Below are 13,935 nucleotides of genomic sequence, written 5' to 3' on the forward strand. Positions count from 1 at the left end.
GGAATGCCAGACGCGGTCCCGAGTTCACTTGGGAGCGTGAAGATCAGATGAAGCAGAAGTACCCGCATTTGTTCCCAGATGCTGAGTCAACCCCTGCACCTGCTTAAATTTCGGGACGAAATTTCCGTAACGGGAAGGTACTGTCACGACCCTACTTTTTCTGTTATCTGTTATCGTTAATTATTTAGCGACCGTTAACTGTTAATTGTGCTACGTCATTTCTATGGCCTATATTGTTAAATTAATAATAATATATTAATTATTTTGTGTTATGTGAATATTTGTATTCATATTTTGAGATATACGTTTCTACGTGTCGCGGATTTCTCTCCGGCGAATCTTTTCGGTTTTCAAACCAACGGTCGCGTTTTTGGGATATTTAAATCCTAATTATTTTAACTATGATATTTTAAAGTCATATAATTATGTATAGTATTTATATTTATTTTTCGTCGCGCGTTTATTATCTCTCCGAATTTTATATCGTGTAAGCGTGTTTTCGCGTTTCGAGTTTCGTTCGAGATTTCGGGCCACAGGGGATTTCACTTTTAGTAAGTTGGCCCACCATGGGGCCCACCCCATCCATTTTCGGCTGAATAGGGGAGGGAGGGAGTATTACTCCCTTGATTTCTTTTTTGTTATTATTTTTCATTCCACCTAAATTTCTAAAAACCTAATACTTGTATTTTCTCTCTTCTCCTCCCTTTTTGCTCCCTTTGCCGTCACCTACCACCCACAATGACATCATCACCATCATTCAATCTTGCTTGGATCATCATTTGGTCTGCATAATCGTGTTCTACTCGTCATCCTCTACGCGTTAACATCCGTTGATTCTTGATTAGGGTATAAACCCTAACCCTAGAACTTTCGATTTTTCATTATATTTCTGTATTTTGATTATATATTAATAGTATGATGATTACTTGTTGTTGTAATGGTGTTTGTATGCATAGAATTACTCATAAACACATGTTTTCGGTTTGATAAAATTGGGACAGCAGCTATTTCGTGTATTTCTGATATTGTGACTGTTATAAAAGTTAAAATAAAGTATCTAGATGAGTTCCTCTCATCAATATATTAATTTTATACTCCAGATTCATGTCGTTTCGATTCCCGGAGCCCTAAATATGATCAAAGTGGTATTTTGTTAAGATTGAATTGTGATATTGGTATGAACCAGGTTTGGTCCGACTTTGTGACTATATTTGGTGACTTTAGGGTGTGTTAGTGTGTTAGGACTGATGGTGGGACAAACTTTCGTGTTCGGGTCATCTCAATCCGAGCCACGAATCACCCGTTATGTCAAAAACACGATTTTGATTGAATTGAAGTTCCAAGTAGTGTATTGGCTGTACATCACGACTTGTGGGCTGTTCTTAGTGTGTTCTTGAGTGTACCAAAGTGTTGGGTGGTTTGATTAGGCAGAGATATATGTAAGGCTCGCTAAAAACCGACACCCGGGGCTCAAGATGCGACCCGATGAACTTTTGATTTAAAACTTGTGACTAATTAATAAACTTATGATATAAATAATGGATTTCATTATCATTTAGTTACTTATGATAAAAAAAGTAATTATTATTATTTAAGACTTATGATATATATATTTATTATATCATTTAATTATTACTTATGATTTAACTAACATTTAATTAAACTCATGATTAATGATACTTTTATTATTAATGGAAATTACTTATGATAAGTATTAAACTTATATTATGAGATTACTATTATAAGACTTATAATAAGGATTAATTAATTATTTAATTATTATAAGGCTTAGTTATTATTTAATTATAATTTAATTATTAAATACTTATGATTTAATAATTATAATTAGAAACTTATGATATAATTAATAATTCATTATTAATTAATTATACTTATGATATGATTTAAAATTTATTATTAATTAATAATACTTATATTATGACTAATATTTAATTAATTAAATAAATACTTATGTTATATTAAATATATCATTTAAACTTATATTAACTTTAATAATTCATTTTAATTTAATTAAACTTATGTTATGACATAATTAGACGTATTTAACTTTAGCAAACGTTATAACTTACATTATTATTATAACTTACACTTTTAAAATTTACGTTGACTAAGTTTGACCAAGGTTGACTTTTGAGTTGACTTTCGGTTGACTTTGACTTTGAGTGGACTTTTGTTGACTTTCTAATTAAGGAAACTTTCCTAACTTATAAACTTTCCTAAAATAGCAACTTTCTAAATTTGGAAACTTTTCAAAAATAGAAACTTTCCAAAAATAGAAACTTTCCAAAAATGAAAACCTGCTAAAAATAGAAACTTTTTAAAAATAGAAAGTGTGTTACGTAAGCTGTTCCAATCAAACCAATGCATATTGAGTATTGTTCTATGTCTACTTGCAACATGTACAATAACTATCATGCTAAGACTTGACCTAAGTTAGTTATTTATATCGACCTGCTTTATTTATAGGTCGGCGTTGTGATCATTCCTGATCACTGTACCTCATTTGTTGTTCGCTTATTTGTGTTGGTTACTTCGTTACTATTAAGGTGAGTTATAGTCCCGTTTTTACATACTTTTCAAAGTATATTTTTGGGATGTGATTACATGCATTTTATTTCACGTTTAGACACAAGTGACAATTAAATTTAAATTATTCATTATGAGTTGGACAAAAATATTCCCTAGTCTGGTAACTGTAATCATTGGTTTCTACCCGTGAACGCGAATCCTACGAATAGATCTATCGGGTTTGACAACCCCATTTCGAGCTAGTCGCGCTAGCAATTTATAATCAGAATGTTTATTACTTTGTATTTTGTTGTAGATACACTGTTCAGTGTATATTTTTATTGTGTTTGGCAAGGGTAAATAAAGGGTTAAGTGGTTACCAGGTGGCTCATTGATAATGGAATAATGTTTAATGTTTTCTAACATTTTTAATTCTTGTGGTCTAAAGTTTATTTAATTATTTAAACCTATAATTCACTCAACCTTTGTGTTGATAGTTTACTCGCATGTTTTCACAGGTACTTGAGTTTATGTGATGCTTCCGCTGTGTTTAGAAGAGTCTGCATGCATTTGGGCAGATTTTTATGAAACAATTTATGAAACTTTGGCTTGCATTTGGTTTTTGAATAATTAATACTTGTGGGTTGTTGACAATGTTTTGTGTCAACTTTGGGATTATTAATATGTTGGGTTACTTTTAAACTACATATTTTGGTATGCTTTCCTTTTTGGGAAACTTTTGAAATAAAAGAATGCAATGTCATTTGTTAAATTCATTTAAGTGCGATCAAGCTGTGGGACCAAGTGACGGAGCCGTTAAGTGTATTGACGGGGCCATCACAGTTGATAAGGAACCTGAGCAAGTCATACTTCCAATTATTCATTCAGAGGCTGAAAGTAGACAAGTAGATGAGGATTAGAACTTAAGTGATTTTTATCTTGAAGAAACAGATGATGATGGATTTGTCATTCTAAGCAAATTATCTACAGTATCTTCTATTCCTGAGGATGTAGAGATTGTGGATGAAGGGAATCCTGATCCGGTAACGGAAAGTGATGATGAAATGGATTCTTCTTATGAAGATGAAGACAATCTTTATGTTAATCCAAATGATGATGATATCTTTGATCATATTGAAGATGATAATGCTCAAACAGATGACACGACAAATCCTACTGATCAATCATCAAATTCTACACCATCATTGAGTTCAAATCCAACAAATGCTAATGAAAGCTCAACTTCTGGTACATCTACTTCAAGTGAAATAGTGAATTCCAGATTCAAATACAATAACGGAATATTCTTTAAGAATCGAGAACAAATATTGTTATTGAGAGTTGAACATGATTTTATAACGTTATGGAGCACATTCATCAAGGAAAATGCGTATAAGATCTTCCGCATTAACGAAACGCCAAGAAGTAAAAGGTTTACCTATATGGGTTCACGATTGCTTCCAGCAAGTGAAAGAAATTGGTATGAGTTTATGTGGAGGAAACATATCAACAAGAATGAAGATGATTTGTGGCTTCAAAGAAAGTATCGTATTTCAGAAGTGTTAAAGATTACTCGAGTCGGAGTAGATATAAGTGAGAAAAGAGACGTCATCAGTCAGTTCCACGTTATTAGAGAAGATGAGAAGGAATACAAGTTCACAGAAGCCGATTTTCAAAATCTGGACATGCTTGACATCATTCACATCTATAACTACCTCAGTATCATCACCAATCGACCTTTTGCTAAGGCTCAAGCTTTGGAAGATGTGAAAAGATATATGATGGAAACAATTGAACTGATGAGATGTGAAGATTTTTAAATTGGTCTCGAAGCGAATAGGAAAAAGATTCGAATAACTTGTCCGGATCAATTCACAAAGGGACTGGAGGATATGGGAATGTTTCAAATGCAATTCGAACCCGAAGGGTTTGTATTTGTGAATTCTCAGAAAGAAAAAGAGTTCATCCGCACTGAAGAGTTAAACAACTATTCAGATGGTACACTCAAGGCTACACTAAAGTATCTTAAGATTCGTCAAAGCAAGTTTGATGACATTGACATGAAAATGGGTCTTGGAGAGTTCATAAAGCATATCAGAGATCGTATGAAGCTCCGGATCTGTACAAGACAGTTTGAGATTCTTCGTGGCCAAAGAAAGAGAAGGTATTTCAATGAAATGGATGAATATCCATTACATGAGGGAGATCCAAGAAAAGCGTGGGGCGTTTGGAAACCTTCTAAGCAAATTTCAGAAAATCAAGTAGAAGTTTCAAAACCAGATGGCACACGATGAAAACTAACGTTTGGACCTCTCAAGATTACTCAATAGGATTATATTGTAAAGTTCACATTTAACACTAAGGGGGAGATTGTTAGGACCCCGAAGTTGTATAGTGTTAATGTAGAACATGCTTAAATGAAGGTTCCTTAGAAGAGGGCTATATAAGGAACCTATGTAGTCCTAATTAGATAGCCATTGCATTGTAAACGAGTTCTAGAAGCTGTGGAATGTAAATCTTATTGATTCTCTCTTATACCGAATCTCCTTCTTACATATCGAATCTCATTCTAACTTGTCTCTTCTTCCAATCTCAACATGATCTGACCTATCACCCAAAAAATAGGGCAAAATTTTGCGGAGAATTTTTTGAAAAATTTTCAATTGCATAATAGGTCCATTTTCGCAAGATAACTAGAAAATGGTGCTACGAGCAAGACTTTCTTAAGGCTTTCCCCTGTTCTAAGCAGTTTAGATGCCGAAAATGACATTTTACTATTTTTAAAGGTGAATTTTGCACTTTTAGATCTTATGATAAGTAATACCTTCACATGTAAATTGTTGTGCCTCTTTAAATACCCTATGATACTTGTTTTTTATTTAATATTGTATTTAGGTACATTTAGAATCATATTGGGGCTACTATCTCACCACTAGCTACAAAGTGTTGCTGCTTTTATAACGTCTTGATTTTATTGTTCGATTATTTTTAGCCGCTTTTTAATTTCTCTAGATTCATAACCTTATTTTAGTTTTTGTTTCTAAATTTCATATTGAATGCGAATATATGAGAGTGTAGTTTCTTTTTGATGATAATTAATGGCCACAAAACACATATTTGAAGTCACTACATTCCCCACAAAATAGGCCAAAATTTTGTGGAGACTTTTCTGAAAAAATTTCAATTGCAGATTAGGCCCATTTTCGCAAAATAACTAAAAAACGGCACAACGAGCAAGACTTCGTTAAGGCTTTCCCCCGTTCAAAGCACTTTAGATTCCAAAATGACACTTTACTATTTTGAAAGGTGAATTTTGCACTTTTAGATCTTAGGATAAGTAATACTTTCACATGTGAATCGTTGTGCCTGTTTAAATACCACTATTATACTTGTTTTTATTTAATATTGTATTTAGGTACACATAGAATCATGTTGGGGCTACTATCTCACCACTAGCTACAAAACGTTACTGCTTTTAAAACGTCTTGGTTTTATCGTTCGAGTATTTTTAGCCGCTTTGTTATTTCTCTATATTCATAACCTTATTTTTGCTTTTGTTTCTAAATTTCATATTGAATGCGAATATATGAAAGTGTAGTTTTGTTTGGATGATAATTAATTTCCACAAAATGCATATTTGAAGTCACTACATTCCCCACAAAATTGGGCAAAATTTTGTGGAGAATTTTCCGAAAAATTTTCGGTTGCAGATTAGGCCCATTTTCGTAAGATAACTAGAAAATGGAACTATGAGCAAAACTTTCTTAAGACTTTCCCCTGTTCGAAGCAGTTTAGATTTCGAAAATGATATTTTACTATTTTTAAAGGTGAATTTGCACTTTTAAATCTTAGGATAAGTAATACCGTCACATGTGAATTGTTGTGCTTGTTTAAATACCACTATGATACTTCTTTTTATTTAATATTGTATTTAGGTACATCGAGAATCATGTTGGGGCTCCTATCTCACTACTAGCTACAAAACATTGCTGCTTTTATATGGACTAGGTTTTATTTTTCGATTATTTTTAGCCGCTTTTTTATTTCTCTAGATTCATAACCTTATTTTTGTTTTTTTTAAAATTTCATATTGAATGCTAATATATGAGAGTGTAGTTTCATTTTGATGATAATTAATGGTCGCAAAACACATATTTGAAGTCACTACATTCCCCACAAAATCGGCTAAAATTTTGTGGAGAATTTTTCGAAAAATTTTCATTTGCAGATTAGGCCCATTTTCGCAAGATAAATAGAAAACGGCGCTATGAGCAAAACTTACTTAAGACTTTCCCCCGTTCGAAGCTGTTTAGATTCCGAAAATGACATTTTACTATTTTTAACGGTGATTTTTGCACTTTTAGATCTTAGGATAACTAATACCTTCAAACGTGAATTGTTGTGCTTGTTTAAATACAACTTGTTATAATTCAGTAGGCTTATAACTACCTTTAATGGTTATAAGAACAAAGAGAGAAAAAGAGAGAAGAAGGAGAGAAGAAATATTGACATTGATATTTCAAGAGAAATGGTGCACCTTAAATGGTTACCATACATGTCTATTTATAGTATAAAATATTACTATGCAAGAAATATAATAATAATAAAATTAACATCCAATCTAGATATTTTATAACACAATCTAGATATTTTATAACACTCCCCCTTGGATGACAATTTTATTAGAGAATAACTAGTACTGCCTCGTTAAAAACCTTGCTAAAGAAAACCCATTGGGATAAAACTTTAGCTAAGGGAAAAAGAGTGCAGTATAGAGTTGACTCCCCCTCAAGTAGGCAACGCCTGAGTTGTTACATCTTCTGAACATGCCTCATGCCAATATTATGAACGTGTGTTCTGAAAATAGCAGTTGGCAGTGCTTTGGTATAAAGATCAGCAGAGTTGTTGATTGAACGTATCTCATTTTAATCTGGTTGTCTTTTACGAGATCTTGAGTATATGAGAAGAATCTGAGGTTTTCATCTGAAACTGTATCATCTAAATCTTTTATGTACAAGTTTAGCCCCTGTGATTTGTCTACAGTCTACTTCATGGTTTGCTCAAACCCTTGTTTCAATTCCTATTCCCTTGTAGTCTTTTCTGAGCCTTACCAATATACCATTCTTTTCCATCAAACTTATGACCGTTAAGACCGTTTATAGCTTTAGCGCCTCGTCAGCATTTATGTTTTGTTCTGTCATTTTTGATACTCTTCTTTCATTTGTATTATGTAAGCTGTATTATCTTCATAGATAGTTGTTACGCTTTTATAGCGTTCTAGTCCACAAGAATCAATAATGATTTGTATCATTGATCTTAACTAAAATCATTCCCGAGTAGCTTCATGTAATGCAATCACTTCGGCATGATTTGATGATGTTGCAACAAGTGTTTGTTTTGAGAACGTCATGATATTGCGGTGCCTCCATTTAGGAATATATATCCAGTTTGAGATTTAGCTTTATGTAGATTGGATAAATAATCTGCATCTGTATAACCAAACAAATCTTGTTTCGAGTTGTTAGAATAAAATAATTATAAATCAGTAGTTCCTCGAAGGTATCAAACTATTTGTTTGATCCCATTCCAATGTCTTTTGGTAGGGGCTGAGCTGAACCTTGTCAACAAATTAACTGCAAAAGAAATGTCAGATCTTGTATAATCTATAAGATACATAAGAACCTCAATTGCACTAAAATATAGAACTTTCGATCTGTTAAAATTTTCATGATCTTCGCAGGGATGAAATAGATCAGTGTCAATATTGAGTGATCTAACAACAATGAGTTTGTCTTTAAAAAAAATGTTTTAAAATCTTTTCGGTATAAGTTGTTTGATGTACAAGTAAACCATTAGGCATATGCTCAATTTGCAATCCAAGGTAATACTTGATTTTTTCAAGAGCTTTCATTTCAAAATAATTCTTTAGAAGTTGAATGATTTCATAGATCTCTTTATTTGTTCATATGATGTTAAGAACATTGACATAAACAACTACGATCTCATATCCGAACATTGTTTTTATAAAACATACGTGCAAAATAAGTTTATATTTATACCCTTTTTTTTTATCAAGTAGTCATTTAATCGGTTATACCACATACGTCCCGTTTGTATAAACCCATTTAGAAATCTTTGTGATTTAATGGAATATATTCCCTTGGGTTTTACATTAGATGCTTATGATACCTTAACTCTTTAGGTATATTCATATATATCATTATTAAGTGATCCATACAGATAAGTAGTAACAACATTCATGAGATGCATTTAAATAACTACCAGGTTGATTAAGTATCTAATAAGTAATTGTATCCATTACAGGAGGATAATTTTTCCTCCTAATTCATTTCTGGTCTTTGTGGGAAATATTGAGTTACAAGTCTAGTTTTGCCTTGTAACTTCATTTGCACATTTCTTTTCGGATAAAAATTCATTTGTATCCCATACGTTTCACATCTTTAAAAGTGATAACGATTGATCCGAAAACTTTTCTTTTATCGAGCGATTCTAATTCAGCTCTGATTGCTCCTTTCCATTGAGCTCAATCATGTCCATTTTGTATATTCAATGACAGATTTTAGTTCCAGATCATCATCTTTATTCATGATGTCATTGTAACATTATATGAAAATATCTCATAGAGATTTTAGTTTCATTTCGGTTCCATAATATTGCATAATTTATCGCAATTTTAGTATTTACATTTATCAATATCCTCTGCAGAAGGAATATTGATTTGTGGTTCTTCTTGAACACTTTCTCTTACCTCATTATCAGCTAATTTTCTTTTTCGAGGATTTTTATCTTCGGAACCAATTGATCTTCCACGTTTGATGCGTGGCAAAGACTCAACAGTGACATTATTGCCAGCTTTTGGAATTTCAGTTCGAGCTGGAGCATTTATCGCTGGTATATATGATTTAGTCACTTTTTTATATCTGTAAATGCATAAAGTAATTAATTTGCAAGTTCTTGCATATGCATTATTTTTGAACTTTCGTTTCACATTCTTTTGTGCGAGTTCAATATACCTTAATTGATGTTCACATCATGAAGCATCATTTTATTTTTTATTTTTATTTCTCCCCCTAATCTAGGGAACAATGTTTTATTAAAATGACAATCAGCAAAACGTGCTGTAAAAACATCACCCATCATGGGTTCAATATATCTTATGATTGAAGATGTTTTATATCCAAAATATATTATCATCTTTCTTTGAAGAACCATTTTATTGTGTTGTGGTGATACAATTGGAACATACACTGCACAACCAATGTTTTAAGGTAGAAAATATTTGGCTCTTGGCCAAAATCAAGTATTAAGTGAAAATATTTACGACTTTCACATGGTATAATGCGAATTAATGTCGCAGCATGTAAATTTACATGTCCACATATAAATATTGAGAGATTTGTACTCATTATCAATTGTCTAGTTATTAGCTGTAAGCGTTTATCTATTGATTCAGCTAAACCAATTTTGTGTATGCACATGAGCAACTGGATGTTCAACAACAATCCCTGTAGATATATAATGATCATTAAATGCTTGAGATGTTAACTCACCAGCATTATCAAGTCTCATCCTTTTAATGGTGTAATCAGAATAATGTGTTCTCAATTTAATAATTTGTGCAAGAAACTTTGCAAATGCCATATTACGGCTTGATAACATACAAATATGAGACCATCCGCTAGATGCGTCTATTAGAACCATGAAATATCAAAATGGTTCACATGATGGATGAATTGGTTCATATATCTTACCTTGAATTCTTTCAAGAAACATTTGTGATTCTTTTTCACAATATACTTTTCATTAATCACCATATGTGCTTTCCATTAATCACCATATGTGTTTTTTTTATTTTATAAATCACCATATGTGTTTTTTTTATCATATATCCTTTTCACCATATACGCTTTTAATCATATGCGCTGTGTTTTTCACCATATGCGCTTTTAATCATATGCGATTTTCATCATATGCGTTGTGCTTTTCATCATATTCGCTTTTTATCATATGCGCTTATCATATGCGATGCGCTTTTTATCATATGCGCTTTTTTATGTGAATAGTAAATTAATTAATTTCGTTTTACTATTCATATGAATTAATTTAGATTTACTATTTTGTTAATTGAGTAATATATATATACATCATATACTTGTGACTCCGAAGGCTCAAATGAATTTGACCATATAGTTATACGTTGTACCTTGTACATTAATTTTCAGTAGAAGCTTTAGATGCATATTATTTTCAGTAGAAGCTTTAGATGCACTTTTTTTTTAATCACCAAATACCACAAACACTTTGTTTGCGTTTGTTCATAGTCATCAATGAAAACCATTTTCTTTAATTTTATTTTATACAATAAAATTAACGCATCATTATTCTTTTCAAAAACAATAATCTATTGTTATTGTTCACTTGTGCCATGTTTAACAACAAAAGTCAACAACCTCTGTCTTGTTTGTTGTGGCAACCAAAAACAACCTTTGCTTTTGTTACCGAGAATCCAAGACCAAAAAACAATTAATTTTTAATTAATCTTTTATCAAAACCATAAATGATTTTATTGATCTACGTTGATATGGCCATAAAGAATTGACGGCTGACCTAATTTTGTAAGTGTATTTCGGCTATCATCCCGAAAACGCACAACGACCTTTTTTTTATGAACTATTTGTTTCATATCTAGCTTAGGCAATTATTGTGAACATTTGGTCCCTATAAGATCATTTATTTTTTAGACTTTTAGTTGATTTGTACTTGTCACAATTAGGGATAGCACCCGCAGGTCATTTTGATGCACACTCTTAAAAAAAAAATAATTTGTTTTTTAAGTTTTATTATTCAACCTCCTTTTTTCAACGGTCACGTTTTTAACAAAACATTTGACAAGTTTGGAAAAAAGTTTTTTATTGATTATCATCAAAAGTTTTCTATTGTCACTCTACTGGATGGAATTATGGCATACAACCAAAATTGCAACCCAACACTACATAAGAACAAAAAGGTTGTTTTTAATTAACATATGTATATGTGTTAAACTCGGAATAATAATAACTTATTTTAGAAAATTAACATAAGACATGTTGAAACATTTTTGTCACATTTAGCTCATCAAGTCTAATACTTATCATTGATAGATTTTATCACGTCTAGGAGATGTTTACCTTTTTCTTGTATTAAGTCCTACTTTCATTTACCTTTGTTTGGAAAAAAGTTTTTTTTTTACTTTGCTTTCCCCCTTTCTGTAAAACTCATTTAAACACTTTCTTTGTTTTTTTTTTTTTTAAAAAAACTTCCTTTTTTTACGTTACCCGTAAATTATAAATATATAAAAAAAACTTTTTGTTTAAATTTTTTTTCTAGTTTTTAAAAGGCCACTTGACCAATTTTTTAATTCTTTCACAACACCTGATATCGTGATCGTGACCTTTCACCAAAGCAAGAGATATTCTTGATAAACTAAACACGGACTCGTGTTTGAAATTGTCGGCCACAAAAAAATTCATTTGATAAAAGTATATATATATTTTTTTTAGTTATAGAAGGAGACCACTTCATTTTCAATACTTCATTTTTTGACAAAAAAACTATTCCATTTTACCATCCCCTTTTTTTTCTTACTTTAACTTTTAAGATATACTTTTAATAAAAATACAAACTACTTTTTCTTATTTTAACTTTTAAGATTTACTTTTAATAAAAATACAAACTACTTTTTGTATTTTAACTTTTAAGATTTACTTTTAATAAAAGTACAAACTACTTTTTCTTATTTTAACTTTTAAGATTTACTTTTAATAAAAATACAAACTATTTTTTTATTTTAACTTTTAAAATTATAAATTTAAGAATAAACATTAGTATGCATGAAATAAATAATGATTAATTGCATAAGTAATCATAAATGTTAGATAACATATAAAGACCCCGTCGTATTCGTATTGATCGGAATTAATCTCGACCCATGGTACCGTGTTGTCAAATGACGTGTTGCGTACATAAAGTACCGTGTTGTCAAATGACGTGTTGCGTACAATCATGAGGTCTTATTAACATAAATATAAATGTTAGTGAAGTTAATAAGAGTTAGATTACAGAAAATATAATTCAGGTGGTATAACCGACCATATATAACTTAAATAACATAAATATAAATGTTAGTGAAGTTAGTAAAAGTTAGATTACAGAAATATAATTCAGGTGGTATAACCGACCATATATAACTTAAATAACATAAATATAAATGTTAGTAGTCCAAAATTTGATATATTCGAGTCTGAAAATTATTAATAATTTCATACCTTGATTAGTGATTCGTGATCGTTTGAGATATCTTTTAATTACACTAAGCTTTTCGTGCTGATAACGTGTTATAATTCAGTAGGCTTATAACTACCTTTAATGGTTATAAGAACAAAGAGAGAAAAAGAGAGAAGAAGGAGAGAAGAAATATTGATATTGATATTTCAAGAGAAATGGTGCACCTTAAATGGTTACCATACATGTCTATTTATAGTATAAAATATTACTATGCAAGAAATATAATAATAATAAAATTAACATCCAATCTAGATATTTTATAACACAATCTAGATATTTTATAACACAACTATGATACTTGTTTTTATTTAATATTGTATTTAGGTACATCGAGAATCATGTTGGGGCTCCTATCTCACCACTAGCCACAAAACCTTGCTGCTTTTATATGGACTTGGTTTTATTGTTCAAGTATTTTTAACCGCCTTTTTATTTCTCTAGATTCATAACCTTATTTTTGTTTTTGTTTCTAAATTTCATATTGAATACGAATATATGAGAGTGTACTTTCATTTTGATGATAATTAATGGCCGCAAAACACATATTTGAAGTCACTATGTTCCCCACAAAATCGGTCAAAATTTTGTAGAGAATTTTTCGAAAAATTTTCAATTGCAGATTAGTCCCATTATCAAAAGATAACTAGAAACCGGCGCTACGATCAAGACTTCCTTAAGGCTTTCCCTCGTTCGAAGCAGGTTAGAATCAGAAAATGACATTTTACTATTTTTAAAGGTGAATTTTGCACTTTTAGATCTAAGGATAACTAATACCTTCAAATGTGAATTGTTGTGCTTGCTTAAATACCAATATGATACTTGTTTTTATTTAATATTGTATTTAGGTACATCGAGAATAATGTTGGGGCTACTGTCTCACCACTAGCCACAAAACCTTGCTGCTTTTATAACAACTTGGTTTTATTGTTCAAGTATTTTTAGCCGTTTTTTTTATTTCTCTTGATTTATAACCTTATTTTTGTTTTTTTTAATTTTATATTGAATGCGAAGATATCAAAGTGTAGTTTCATTTTGATGATAATTAATGGCTATAAAACACAT

Source organism: Rutidosis leptorrhynchoides, chromosome 11 (genome assembly GCF_046630445.1).
Source record: "Rutidosis leptorrhynchoides isolate AG116_Rl617_1_P2 chromosome 11, CSIRO_AGI_Rlap_v1, whole genome shotgun sequence".
NCBI lineage: Eukaryota > Viridiplantae > Streptophyta > Magnoliopsida > Asterales > Asteraceae > Rutidosis > Rutidosis leptorrhynchoides.